Raw genomic sequence first — 14,854 nt, forward strand, 5'->3', positions numbered from 1 at the left:
ACGTGGCGGTATGGGTACGAGTATGCATACGGGGTGAGTTTTTGGTATCTGCTTAACTATTAGTCCGATTTTGATGCGGTTTTTAGATATTGCATAAGCAATTTTGTTTAAATTTTGTTCAAATATCAAAAATAATCCAAGTTTTGTCTGTTTAAATATTTTATTAGGAAAGCAATGTCTTAGATTTACGGCAATATTTTATGCCAATTTCTATAAAATAGACGGTACCCCTCTTCTCGTTTTATTATATTCTTGTGAATACAGTATTAACCGTGGAGGGGTGGTTTCACTCGTCAATAAGGAGAAATCATGTTTGAAAAGATACATCTATTTAGTACCTAACAAATTATAATTAGTCCAGTAGATACCTTGTATATGCCGGTGTTTCTGTAATTTTACAAATGTTCTTATTCTAGTGCGACTATAATCTGAAATGACGTCACACACATAAAGCCAAACAAAATCTGAAACAACAAACCATTCCTCAACGACGCCGGGCAACTTCCACGTAAAACTTTCCTAAAGTGGCAACACTGAGGATATTAAACAAATTGCCTCGACAAAAGGCCAGAAACTGGCAACATTCACTTAGCATAAGTACGCAGATTTACCTGCAACTACACAACTGCCGTAACATAAATAATAACAAGGGGACGACAAGATGGCCGCTTGTTTACCTCCGCAGTAGTCGCGGCGACCACATTACTCAAAACTAAACTTATTTGGTGTTAGGCGAGTTAAGTGGAAAGAAAAACGCGGCGAGCCATTACATGTATGTTATGGGTAAATTATAGTTATAGCCTACTCCACAACAGATCAAGCATTTTCAGTGGCAGGATTTTGGCATATGATGATATAATGTAATTAAGTTTCAAAATAACAATTATAGCACCAAGAGAAAGCTATCGAACCGTTAATGTAATAAAAAATACAGGTACGGATAGTTACGGATAGTTTTCAGCTACGGTTAGATAACGTAATCCGTAAGCATGAAACTATTTACGGAGTTTTCAAGTACTAACAGGAATGAAACTAAAACATCGCGCAACAATTTCCTCAGCTCAAATGAAGGTTAGCTATTAATATATTCTGTGTGAGCGACCGAGCGAGCCCTGCACCCACCGCTCGCTGGACAGTACAACATTCCGGATTAATCTTAGGGCGGATTTTACACCAAGACAAATATGGCGGACCCAACTAAATGGTCGGGAATTATTAAATTACAAAACGGCGACACAAAGGTCCGTTCACTTGTGCAGGGAACCTCTTTGGTCGGAGCTCCGGCTAACCGTATCTATTAGTTTGTGTGTGAGTTGGTGAATTATTGATGTTGCGATAAGCTTACATTTTGAGGTGATTATAAAGGATATGATATGGTGGAATAGGATGCATATTATCACGTTGGTGATGGCAGATTTTAATGGCGAAAATTTCAGTTAAGTACGGTTATCAGTGACGACGATGACGACAAATACAATTCAAAATGTTATCAATCAGCAATTCAATAGGTATAACCTGTCTGCCTTCTTCCTGCATTTGTAATAGAACTTGGACAATCATTGATCAAATCAATCAATAGAGTCCGAATCAAGGATGAACCGCAAAGGGGGGTGACCTGAAACTTAGAAACCACGGAACTTTCCTCCAGCACCGATGTATGGACACATTAGGTTAGACTTGGACTTTCTCAGTGAACTTATTCCGATATCCGTATACCAATAATAGATCCGTACCATAGAATAACAAGTACAGTACTAGTACTCATTATTTTATGTCCGTACTAATATGTCTAATATGTAGGTACTTTAGCAGTGGTAGGTAGTTTCTTGAGAAGATAATATTTTCAAGTTTATTTTACTTTAAAGTGAACGTAAAGACAGCTAAAATAGCCAGCTCCGTTAGATTAAATTAGAGATCACAGCAACCAAATACAAATAACCAACCGAAACATCTGAAGGTACTTCGTGAACTATTAAGTTTGCAAATGACAATCCAAGAGCATCTTTGCGAGGGGAGGGCCTAATGTCAGCAAGTTACAGTCGAGGCAGTTGACCTCCGGAGGTACCCGCAAGGTGTTGATGAGAGGACAAGACAGGGGGATGGCGGGGGGAAGGGGGTTTATTATAGACTTGACTCTTAAATCGCGGGTGGTCAGTGGACTGACCTCACAGAGGTATCTGCGTTGAAGTTGTTTAGAAGTCCGATTCTGGGCATCGACTGACTTATGCTTTGATGATGACTTAAGATGTGATCTGATATTCCACTAATAACGGTCCAGTTTGATATAAAAATATGAATGGTTTACTTGTACTTATTTTATGAATCTTGAAGTAATATATTGTAGACATTTCACAGCTGCAGCAGTCAAGAATTATAACAAAAGACACACCCAAATTAAATTAACCTACTTTCTCAACTGACCGGTAAACTTTTAAAGTAACAACTTAGTAACTACAGTCCTAAACCAGTAAACTAGGCACAATGGCGGCGCGACCGGCAGCCGCAAGAAGCCAAGTCAAGGCCCGACCCTTCGTCCGATTGTCGTGTTTTGGATTAAATTAACATTAGGCGAAACTATTCTATAAGGAGCTGCCCGGTGGCCATCTGTCGTCTCCTTCAGAATGTGGTCAGGGCCCGGTAATTAAAATTACAACATGTAAATTGTCCGAAACGTCTTGGGTTGCGCGTTTCGGGCCCACTTTAATGTCGGGTTTGAAGGAGGAATGTCCCCGAGTTGCAAACTTGTTGTGCAGAGGTGTTATTCACTTGGGTCGCTAGTTTTGATTAAAACTTAAGTTTGGTACATGGGAATTTATTTATGTGCCAACCTTGTGCCTTCCTATTTGTTATGATTCGTTTGTACCTCTAGATTAGGTATTTTAATGCACTTTTGGAAAATGAGTACCCGCGGTAATAGTAATCCGTAAATTATTACGATGTTGTTCTTTATAAGTTACGTTATTCTTCAAGATACCTAAGTTTCGTTAAACTTTGAATTAACTTAAGCAGTAATAAATACATGAATACGGTCTACTATCCACGCACAAAGTGGCAGCCCGAGTGAATCATGGAGCTATCTCAACCCTTCAGCAATAAAGGGTGTGGAGCAAGGCCATGAAAGAAAACTAAATAGCCCGTGGATGTCGAGACGCGGCCAGCGCAGCCTGAGCCCTGCTGAGGCACCGGCTTTATTTACGTTACTAGTTATTTACAATGTACAACGGCTGTACTATTATAAAAAATATATATACTCGTACTTCTGAAGATAGGATACCTTAAAAAGTTGCATAGTATAACTTCCTATAAGTATCAGGGATTTTATCGATTAAAGTCACCATGAAAATGCCAAGATTATATAGATGGAGGTTTGATACAGAAAACTCGGTATGAAATTGTTTTTACTGAAACGATAACATTTATCCTGCATTGACTTGCCGTCTTTGCAATACATATTTCCAAAATCAGGTATACTCAAGTATTATTTCCTACTAGATCCATAATCCCACCTTCAATAACATTGTATTAATAGAGCTCGGGGTCGAGGAGTTGGCTGCGAGTAACAACAATTATAAGTAAGTAGGTTGCAGCCATAACTGGCTGGGGACGGCACTATATCAAGCAAACTGCCTGCGATGCAACGCCACCTAAGAGACACTTCACATAGATCACCGTCTTTGCAGATAGGATAGGTCTTCAAGGGTAGAGAAACGTTGAGATTAGGTACTTGAAAGTGAGGTTGTTGGGTTTTTTGCAATAATGATTTTTAAATCCTTAACCCCTTATCCGAACGGAGAGTAGTTTGTAAAAATTTACATTCATCAAAAATATATATATTTGTACGATGAATAAAAATATTTGACTTTGACTTAACTTTGAAATATAAATCAAAGCGCTTTCTATTTAAATAAACTAACCTACGATAACAGTAAATTTAAATTCCATGTGTGCGATAATTCAATGTATTCAATAATAATTTATTGATTAGGAACGTACACGCAGCTTGTGTTAAGTATAATATAACTTTAAAACTTTTTTATACGAGTAATAAATTTTAATATACTTACCTATGTCATCAATGGGCCATGCGGCTTCATATCTTTGGTAGTGCGATATCTTAAGTATGTTTATTATTTAATTTTATTGGCACGATTACTTTCACTCACTGATTAAACGTGTTAACTTTGCGTTTTGTTTTTGACATTCGTTATTGAGCCCATCGGTTTCCGTGGTGTAGCGGTTATCACATCTGCCTAACACGCAGAAGGCCCCCGGTTCGATCCCGGGCGGAAACATTTTTCTTTTTTGATTGTTTTCAATTTATTATAATAATTATTATAATTTCGATGATCATTTAACTGTCCAAAAATGCCTGAGGTATTATCTTGTAAATTCTTCACTGATTGATAGGTATTGCTAAATTCAAAGTCGTGCATGATGTCAATCCTAAAAACATTTCCGGACTTATTTTCCTTTGATTAATAGAAGTAGGCAAAGATAGCCGCTGTAAAAATATGTCCCTTCTGCGCTAATACTGACCTGATCTATGTCGCCTTGGACTGCGTCACGCTCATAGGCCATTCATAACAACCTCAGAGCGCTCTGTATTCCACCAGACGTTTTTATTTACCTCCAACACAATCATAAAAAAATATAAACTCACCGAATTTTCAAATAAAGAACTCTTTCCAGCCAGAGGAGTGCACTTCTGTGTGGTTCCACTTGCAACTGTACTGTGGTCCCAGGTTTTAATTTAGGTATACAAACATAGGACCTACTTATTAGTTTCCTTCTTAATGTTTCGGAGATTAACACTTTTATAATATAACGAGCTAGAGATAGAAAATCCTGTGTAAATTCCAATGTTAGATTAGGTTAAATTTTCTTTTTCTGTTTTTCAATAAGTATTCAATTACATTTTAATTCTATGGGCCGTCTGCTAAATAGATTTCGACTCGAAATAATTACTTATTTGGTAGTTACATATTTGGTGGGCAAATATGTCATTTCCTCGTTTTTAAATTCAACTGACATCTATAGAATTTTTGCAGATTTACGACCCTGGAATAGTTTAAAGTCGTTAATTTAATTCTAAATGATGAAATTACAAATACATCCTAATACTAAAGTTAAAAACAAAAGCAACAAACAGAAGACGAATTCGGAAGTGCAAAGTGGACGGAACGCGGCTTAAGTCCGTATTAGGTAGTTAAATTTACATTTTACAATTTGATATTTTCGGCCGTGAAAGTTATGTCCTGTGTAGTCGGACATTTATCTACTGCCGCTCTCTGTTGCTCTTTGTGTCTACTGCTTTCAGCTTTCAGGAAATTATGCGATTCAGGAGTGATATTTATGTAGTTCTTTGGCATATTTGAACTGTGCCGATGGATAATAAAATAGCGGAGTGGTGATTATTGCAATTTCAACATGTATATTATTATAAGGTGCGTTTATTAACAGAGGCTCAATATTTTAAGGGGAACAATAATTAATTATTGTATTTAAGTATCTGATTTTTTCATACAGATATAAGTAGGTAATAAATAGACACTAACAGACAAACACATTATATTATTGCTTATATAAAAATATATACTTGTACATAGCTATACCTACATGTATTACATTTGCCACCTACACGTCCGTGTCACCCGAGCAGACCGTGCAGTAAGTTATGACGTCATAACACTTAACGTGTGACGTCATGCAGCACTGACACGTGACACGGGCAGGGGGAGGGGGAGGGGGCGCCCCGCTGAGCACTACTCTGTGCTCTGTTGTTCTTTATTCAAAATGTAATTATGTTTTTAATCTCTACGTGGCCAGTGAAGAAAGAGATTATAATTTTCCGAATTGAGTTTCAAAGACGCTGCTGAAGCCGGTGAAGGAGGCTGTATCTAGATCACTCGCTCTGTCCCTTCAACTTGTTAATTAAAACCGACTGAGAAAATATTTACCTTCGGCTCCCGACGGAAGCTGGCCTTATCAAAAAACTTTACAATAATCAGAAAACTCTAAACTTAAAATTAATCAAGAGCAGAAACGTCTCGGCAGATCCGACCGCGGATTATCTCTGAACCTTTCTCGAGTTAATTAAACATGAAATTCAATTAATAGAGGACTTCGAGTTATCGCCGACAATAAAGGGCCTAAGACCCCCTCCCCCTAATTAAAATGTATTGCTTTATTTAACTCATTTTCCACTTAAAGTGACACCGCGACCGACTCCGACTCGCAACTTTTTAATCTATGCCGTCTTTTGCCGCCGTCTTAACTCGAAGCCGGGTACACGGTAAATTGTACACTATTGCACGGGGTGAGGAGCCAAATTGAGTAAATAAGGGCTTCCGTTAAGTAGGGCTGCGAAGAAAGTTACATTTTATCTTTAGATCGATGGAGAAATTAGGTTGTGCCTAATTTTTGTTAGCCTTTATCATTTAGTTGTATTATTGTTTGTGTTATTTCAAACTATTAGGTACCTAGATTCTATTATTATCTTATGTAAAGGGTCTTGCAAAAATCGAGGTTATAAAATGCTTCTCCATAGAAATTTGTAGTGGTCACGTGACTTTTTTACTACTGAGATCTTTTTTTGTCTCCCAGAGGGGTCTCTTTCAGCTTACTATACCACTTTTGCAACACCTGTACACTTGTAAAATCAATTGGCAATCAACCAAAATTATTCATGTAACAATTGCAAAAAACGTTTCAACCCTGTTTAAAAAGTAAGCAGTGCCACGCCAGGTTCTAAGACGCGTAGCTCCGAGGCGTGGGACTTAAGGCCGCGTATTTGTTTTTAAGGCTCGTATTTTGTTGCCGTACTACAGACTCTGATAGAATTAGCTCCGGCGATAAACGTAATCGGGGCTTCCTGCTTGTTTGTTACTTTTTTGGCGGGAATCGTTGCGGAACTTTTTATTGCACCTTTCTTGGGCTTACGGCGGCGGCGGCGGGGACGTCTTTTTATTGTGTAATTATTGTAATAGATTCGGGAATTCGGTTGTTTGATTGAAGTTTACCAATGCTTTTCTGCGTGGATATGCGAGTCCGAGTGTTCTTAGCCATATTTTATCAAAATCGGCTGATCCATTCAAAAGTTAAGCGTCTTTTAGAGTTCAATTTAGGGGCTTTTTAAAGTGTTACCTTAGGTTGTTATATAATTAAGACGACAGTCAGAGTTATTTACAGTCACGGTCATATTTTTTTTAATTATACCTACTTACCTATTTCAGAATAGTGAAGACGTCACGCCTCCATCCTGTGCAACACAACCTTCTTCACAAAGCGCGCCATTCTGCCACAGTATAAAAAGCCAGTTAATCCACAACCGCTACCGAAACGAAACAAAGTAAATCGCATTACGTTTAATGTTGTAAGATAATCTGCGCCGCCGCCGCCACGATTCCTTAAAAGATTAAAACTTCTGTACCTCACTCTTCTCCGCTAAATAACTCAGAGGCTTCTAATTTTTAAAGTCACATACTGAATTCAGCGTTTTCAGGAGTCTTATTTTGTCAATAGTTTGAAAAGTGTAACCTTCTCATCCATTAACAAATAAGTATAAGACTACAAATTAGTATATGTGCTACAGAATGGCCATGCCCATATCGACCAAGTCTTAAGACAGTCTCGTTTCCAGGTGGTACCTCGGCCTCGGGTGATTTACTAATGTAAATCACCCGAGGCCTATCTCCGCACTACGGGGCCCATTCCGGCGGCTGAACCGCGCTAATTGCCGCTATCACCCGCCGCGCAGTCGTTACTCCACTATCTGATCAACACCAGTGTGTGGACTGTGTGTTTGCTAACTGAAGGTGCAGAATTGGGTCACAATACTTTTGTGTTGAAGCCTGAAGAAAATACTATTTTAGATTTTCTTCATCATACCTTAGCTTATAGGGCTTAGCTACATAATAGCCTAGCGTACCTATGCTTTTCCTTAGATAATAATTATTGCCATGGAGTATGGAACACTTCACTTTATGGGGATGAATGTTCAACTCATGTTATCTTAAAACATATAACGCCACTAACAGAAGTTTTCAGACCCTTACAATGCACAGAATTATCACGGCCTCGCGCTTACATTGCCACAAATTTGTTACTGTAAAACTGAATAATAGAACTGAGAAGTTCTTGTTCGTTGAATGAATTCCTTAGCAATTAAAGCGAACATAAAAATCTATCACCGCAATGAGATCGCGATTGTTTACAAAAGCATGCTCATGCGGTGCCAGCAACTACGAGTGACCCTCCTCGGCGGAGCGGAGCGGGGAGGAGCGGGGCGGAGCGGAGGGAATCAATTGTTTCCGCGAGAGAGGAACCCTGCCCCTGCCGAGTCTTTCTCAACCAAATGAATACTTTGTTTTACTCATCTGCACTTTTCTCCGGCGGTGTCATTGTTGCTATTAGCCACGCCGGCTGGCTGGCTGGCAGGGCTGGCAGCCTTTGTTCACAGTTCGGGAGTTTTTTTGCGTGCGATTGTTTCAAGGCGGCTCCGTTACAACTTGCTCTTTGAGGTGTGCACTGATGCAAACTTTGTGCTGATGTCAGCTTTATTTTAATTCTTACGAGCCTTTGTTTCGTTAGCGGATGATACTGTTCACGGTATGGAGTATCACTTGTCTACACTGCGTTGTTTATTTACATAAGTTTAATGGAGGTGATAGTAAAAGTTGGCCGCCATTTTGTTTCGGAAAACTTAATCTTATGACGTTTTACGATCCCGTGTCTTGAAGGAAGCAATTAAAATGACCGTAAAATTTAATCTCTTTTGAAATAAATCAACGAGCGATTCAGGCGCTATAACACGTCGCGGGCAAAGAGACGCAGCCGCTCTTAAAAAGTTGAAGCAAAAAAACGTACTTAAACTGACTTCCGACGCTCAAATTTTAAAATTCGAACACGAGTGACCTGATTAGCGTCCCTCAACAATCGACGTGTTTACCGAACCAGTAATAAAACATAAAACTATCGTGTGTGACGAGCTCTTAGTGTGTCACGGGTTTTTAAACTCTTTGAACCTCGTGTTAGAACTTAAAATTTAATCGCCGTAAGTGCATAGTTACCTCGCTTTTATGGAGCAATGAAATTAAACAAGTATATTAACTATTGGGTTAGTTGTTTTGTAGTTTCGCTGGGGAGGTTACGAAGATGCTGAAGTATGTGAAAGGGCTGGATGTGCGTTGCGGATGTGGTTTATATTTCCCGGAGTGACCGTTGGAGCGGGAGCATTTAATTCGTCGGTGTCGGATGGCCGCGCGCCAACAGGTGCGTCGCCGGACACGTAATGGATGTTATTGCTCGAGCTTCGTCCAACTTGTGTACAAATAGATACTTGAAACTTTCTCATTCTATTAGGAAGCAAACCGACTCTTCGGAGTTCTTAATCGTTTAACGACGTCGACCATTTCTGATTTCAACAACTTGACCCAACCGTTTCTTCGTTTTCAGAAAAGCGAGCTGTTTTAAAGTATTTTTTGGTTGTTTTAGTATGAAATAATGTTGGAGTTATACAACTCCTCATATCATTATTCCTTGGCAAACAATGCTAATTGGCCCAACACTAATAAATTAACTTTTATAGTCCGGAATTGGAGAGCGGATTGTCCATTCGAATGGCATCTTAGGCGTTGTTACCCCCGCGAGTGTCCCCGAGTGTCCCCGGGGCACAATAGCCGGCCACGGGTTATCGGACACGGCGCTATCGCGGTCCGAGAGACCACGCGCCACACTTCAGGGGTTAAATTGTGTTATAAGAGGAATTATAAAAATTTATAACAACGGCCATTTTGGCATGTCCCTCAACTTCTTTATTTATTTGCAGGGATTTCTTTCCTTATATTGGTAAAAAATGCCTTTTAACTGAAAATATAACATATTGACTATATTTAAAACTAAAATGTAATTAAATCCTGCTTAAACTGAATTTTACAAAAATATTTTAACAAGTCGTGACCCACGATTTTGCCCTGTCCCCAGCATAAAATGCAACTTTAAGCTCAATTTAGTCAAAATTTTACTAAGTAGCCGAACTTTTGGAGTGGTTTTTACGGAAGATCTACTAAATAATTATCGTTTGACATCATTAAAAGTGCGAATAATAGCTGTTTTATATTTTTAAATCGAAAACAATTGCGGCCCTGATTTTGATACTTCCGAAAATGTCGGTTTTGTTACCGCACTTTTTCCAAAAGAAAATTTACCAAATGCTTATTTTTCGCTTTTAAAATATGGCAATACTAAGATATTAGAGATTGCCGGCTTAAAAAAATGAAAAAGGCATCCGTGGGTTGCTCAGTGAGACTGTCTTTATTCCCGGTCGAACTGTGACCAAATTTGTCGTCAGGTTTGTTACTACCGTAATCAATTATTTATTAACACATTTCTTTCGATAAATTAATATAAAAAGGCATGGTTAATGCTAAACAAATTGTGGTATTTGGTTTATCATTTCTAGTAACTGAACGGCTAATATATTTTTTCAAAGGTTAGGTGGGCGTGTTTTGTTACTTCGGTTTTGTTACTGAGGGTACGGTAACATATAGATGGAACCGAAAAGTAACAAAATCGACAGGTTTACATGGCGACTTTAATAACGGAAGTCGGATTGCTATGACTGTTTATTTATTGTTTTTTTTGTTATATAGGTATGTGTTTTTTCGAGCGATATAACCCAATTTAGAGTTAAACCTATTATGAAGATGTTTGAAGTGAATTTCATGTAAAATTAAGCCCATTTTTTAGATTCATCATGTTTAAATTTTGTGCTGGTGCCATGTAAACCAAGCCCAACAATTTTGTTACCATCCGTTTTGTAGCTGTCCCTGCATTTTGTTCGAAGATTTTGTACTATTTTGTTTAAAACTCTTTACTTTTATAATTTATTTGGTTCTAATTATTTAATATTATTTATTCCCCAACCTATGTAAAAGTTATTAATGTGTTGTTGTTTAAATTACGCCTCAGGCATTAAAAATAATACTTGATTCGTTGACTGTGGTAACAAAACTGAGACATTATTGAATTTTTAACTGATTTCTAAAGAATATACGACTTATTTCCCTTGATAATGTCATTTAAGAAGACTGTGGCTTTCCTTTAAATACGTTAAATTGAAAGAATACCTAAAGTTTAATAAATTATTTAAGCCCCAAGAATGGTAACAAAACAGAAATTAATTCATACTAACCGTCACATTTTTTCATTTTATTAAATAAGTACTAATAATACCGTAATTACACAATAGATTTTAATAACTATAGATTATAGCGGTGTTATTTCATTTACTCAAAATATATTACAACACCTAAAAATAAAAACATAACATTTTCATCCGTTGTTATAAATTTTTATAATTCCTCATAAATCGCGATCTATGGGGTTAGGACCTGTTTGGATTTATACTTTTGTCTTTTTGGTATAGCAATAGCATATTAGGTTTTAGTAGTTGACATTATGTTCTAGGTACCTACTTAAAAATAAATAGTTAATAGTATCTAGAGCTCATTTTATTGGCACTTATATGTACCTGTAGGTACTACCATTAATTGCCTCTATAATGTTAAACTGTTTACACCTACCAACCTGTTTAGCGACATGATCTAACACCGCTACACCATAAAGCTAAAGGCCCAACCTACAGCATACAAATGACCAAAGGTAATCCCGTGCCATTGTCCCCGGGTGCTGGACAGTCCAACAACATGGGTCCAACAGGCCGCAACCCCGCCCGGCGGTCATCCGACACACTGTCAAATTAACCGTTAACGACTGAGTTTTATTGGCGGCCACTGCAGGGTTATCTAGCGAAGTTTGAATTACATGAAATTGCCCACCATATGTATCCATGTGTTGTATCCATAGGATTTATAGTTTTGGGTACTGTTTCTGAATCATAATTGGGTTTCTTGCATAATTTAGGTTTCTTCGTTAGCAGATAGGCGAAAGTTCGAATTCAAAGGGTCAACCACCCTACTATCAGAAAGATAAAGATTGTATTTGTAAGTAGTTCAGGGCACGGCAATCATAATAACAATCGGCTATTACTTCCTTACAAAATAATGTATAGAACAATGTCATGGAGAGAAAAGAAAAAGGAGAAATAAAGCAGAATAAAATTCATGGAAATCACCGCATTAACAAAATGGAAATCATTGGAGCGTTGGACTACCTTTTAATAACAACCGGCGAAAAATATTTTTTTCGGAACCCGACTGAAGGTATTTTCCTGTTAATTTAATCAAATGGAGGACGAGTGAGCCTCGTTTGTGTTTCTGAGTCATTTATTTTTAATTTTGGGCGCCATTTTCTCGCCGGTGAGAGGGTGCGCTTGTCTATGAACATTATTGCAAACTGAAACGAGCTTCCTGAATATACCCAGTTTATACATTTGTTTTTATTTATTAAAAAGTTGCAGTGAGAGATTTTAAAGTTGTTGTTTGTAATTTTTTGGTTAAAAATGATATAGGTAAGTAATGTTGATTCATGTTTCAGTTTATCAGTTTTCGATTTTGAAATATACTCGTATCGCATAAAGTTTTCTTATCAACATTATGTTTCTTTTACAGAAGTAAGTTTTCTTAGAATTTCTTCACACCTTTTCTGAATGACCTATTTAATGTCCGTCCATCCATATTATCATAATTCTCACCTTCCCAAAAAAGCGGGGTAAAAGAGCAGTTACCGTCCAAGTTTGTTCCCTGCGTAGTTGGTAATCGCGGTATTTACGACAGTTTGGTGTTCGCAGAGGCTGAGCTCAGAGATCATTGTCTCTTAGAGATCGCTGCTGGTGGATTAACGGCTTCTGCTCACCTTAATCCATTTTATTTTGTTTGTGCAGCCTGCGAGGCTTGCGGTGGTCCAGGAGGGTCAATCCCACTGAAAGCAACACTGATGCGGACATAGGTCTTCATCTTAAAATATGTTATTGTTTTGGAAAAATGCATGTCATTCCAATTGTTTTTTTTTTAATTTAACACTTTTATGTGTACATTGCTTTTACCGAACTACGTAGATGAAAACAAAGATGTATCAGTGCGAAAATATAAAACGAACACGGTATGTGAGTCACGTGTGTCGTACACTCTAAGTCGTATTGATATCGCGATATCTGTGTCCATCTCTCTGAGCGCTCCATCACGCTGCGGGGCGGATTACAACATTCACAACACACCTACAGCTGACGACAATTCTAATAAAATAAATGGTCACCGGGAATTGGGAAATATTGGCCGACTGGATGAACTTTTGTTTGTGTAAACATACATGTTGCTACTGTTGACGACTCATAAAATAGGTTACCTATGTTTTTCTTGTCTCGTCGATTTACTTCGTCTTGTCTTGGCAATCATTGCATCGTATTAGTTCAAATTTCATTTTTGCCTTTGCGTTTTTTATTTGAGGCACCATCGGGAAAGTGAAAGTGACTAAAAGGAATCTTTCGGCCTACATAAGATGTTTTGGTTATGCAACACAGTAAAGAGAAAGACACATTACTCGTATATGTAAAACTACACTTTTCACAGATGACCATTTATAACTGTCGGCAAATTTCTTAACCCTGTTTAAAACTAAGGCCACATTTAATCTAAGTTGGCAGCAGGTTGGTTCGTAACTCAATTACAGGAGGGGCCGCGTGCGGTCGCATAACTCATGCACGCGGCTCGCACCTCGCCGGCGTGCCTCAGGGGACGCTGTTTGGACCCGCGCTATAGATTGTCTACACTTAGAGAATTCAATTTATGCTATGAAAGGACAAGTCTTTTCTATATTAATGGTACAGTTTAATTCAATTTTTAAATCTGTTGGTGGTAGATTCAATAAAATAAAATATAATAAGTTTGACATTAGATATAGGTAAATAAATTAGAACAATCAAATTTGATATTTAATTTAGTATAGATGTAGATATTTTCTAGTAGTAGATATTTTCAGTGTTTGTAACCATTAATAATGTGGTATGCCTTAATTGATCTATTGTTTTCAATAACTTCGTTAAATATTTTGTATGAATTAAGCATAATTTTAATATAAGCTTTGGTTACTCTGTGCTCCGGGTCTCAAGATATATGATCTTGTTTGTAGTTCACCTGAAATGGATCCGTACAACTATTGCCAAGTGTCTAAGTATGGCCGTTACCAACAATAGCTATTCCGCAGCGTGAACATTACCCAACTTGTGACCGTTTCACTAATTGAATTATGTCTTTAAAGTTGGTGAAGGTAGGCGCAATGTATCTGTATAAATGCGCGTAATCGTTTTTTTTTCTGTGTGTGTGCGATGGCACGGAATAAACGTTTTTATTATTATTATTATTATTATTATTATTATTATTATTATTATTAATTTGTCAATGTCATGCTACTTTAGTCTTATTAAGCGTAATGGTTTTATTACACGTGGTATCTTATTAAACCAAGAGTATAAAAATATGTCTTGTAGCTAGAAGCAAAAAAAATGCAAAATATGTTTCCGCCCGGGATCGAACCGGGGGCCTTCTGCGTGTTAGGCAGATGTGATAACCGCTACACCACGGAAACTATGTGTGAGCTTGCCAAAACAGCAATCAAGACCAGTGCGTAACAGCTTACGTATGCGATTATCAGTGAAAGTAATCTTGCGCAACAAATATAACAAGAACAAGGTCACTGGATCAAGTTCAGGTATTTGCAACTGGTTTTAATTTTGGCTATTTAAGTTTTTTTTTATGCAAACGTTTTCATAAATCTATTGCAGTTATGAAAAGTTTAAATTAAAACTTAAAGTAGTTTGCATAAATAAGCAACATGTCCAATAAATGCACAAAAGCCACCTCGTATTAAGTATATCAATTTACTCTGTATTTACCCTATC

At 37.6% G+C, this 14,854-nt stretch overlaps 2 non-coding genes across 2 annotated transcripts; one reads left to right on the plus strand and one right to left on the minus strand.

The window, feature by feature from the left end:
* Positions 1 to 4,219: 4,219 nt before the first annotated feature.
* Positions 4,220 to 4,292, plus strand: Trnav-aac. The gene has a single exon. It is a non-coding gene; the product is annotated as a tRNA-Val (tRNA).
* A 10,176-nt stretch (positions 4,293 to 14,468) lies between these two features.
* Trnav-aac lies at positions 14,469 to 14,541 on the minus strand. The gene has a single exon. It is a non-coding gene; the product is annotated as a tRNA-Val (tRNA).
* Positions 14,542 to 14,854: the final 313 nt, after the last annotated feature.

This window comes from Plutella xylostella, chromosome 9, assembly GCF_932276165.1.
Source record: "Plutella xylostella chromosome 9, ilPluXylo3.1, whole genome shotgun sequence".
Classification (NCBI taxonomy): domain Eukaryota; kingdom Metazoa; phylum Arthropoda; class Insecta; order Lepidoptera; family Plutellidae; genus Plutella; species Plutella xylostella.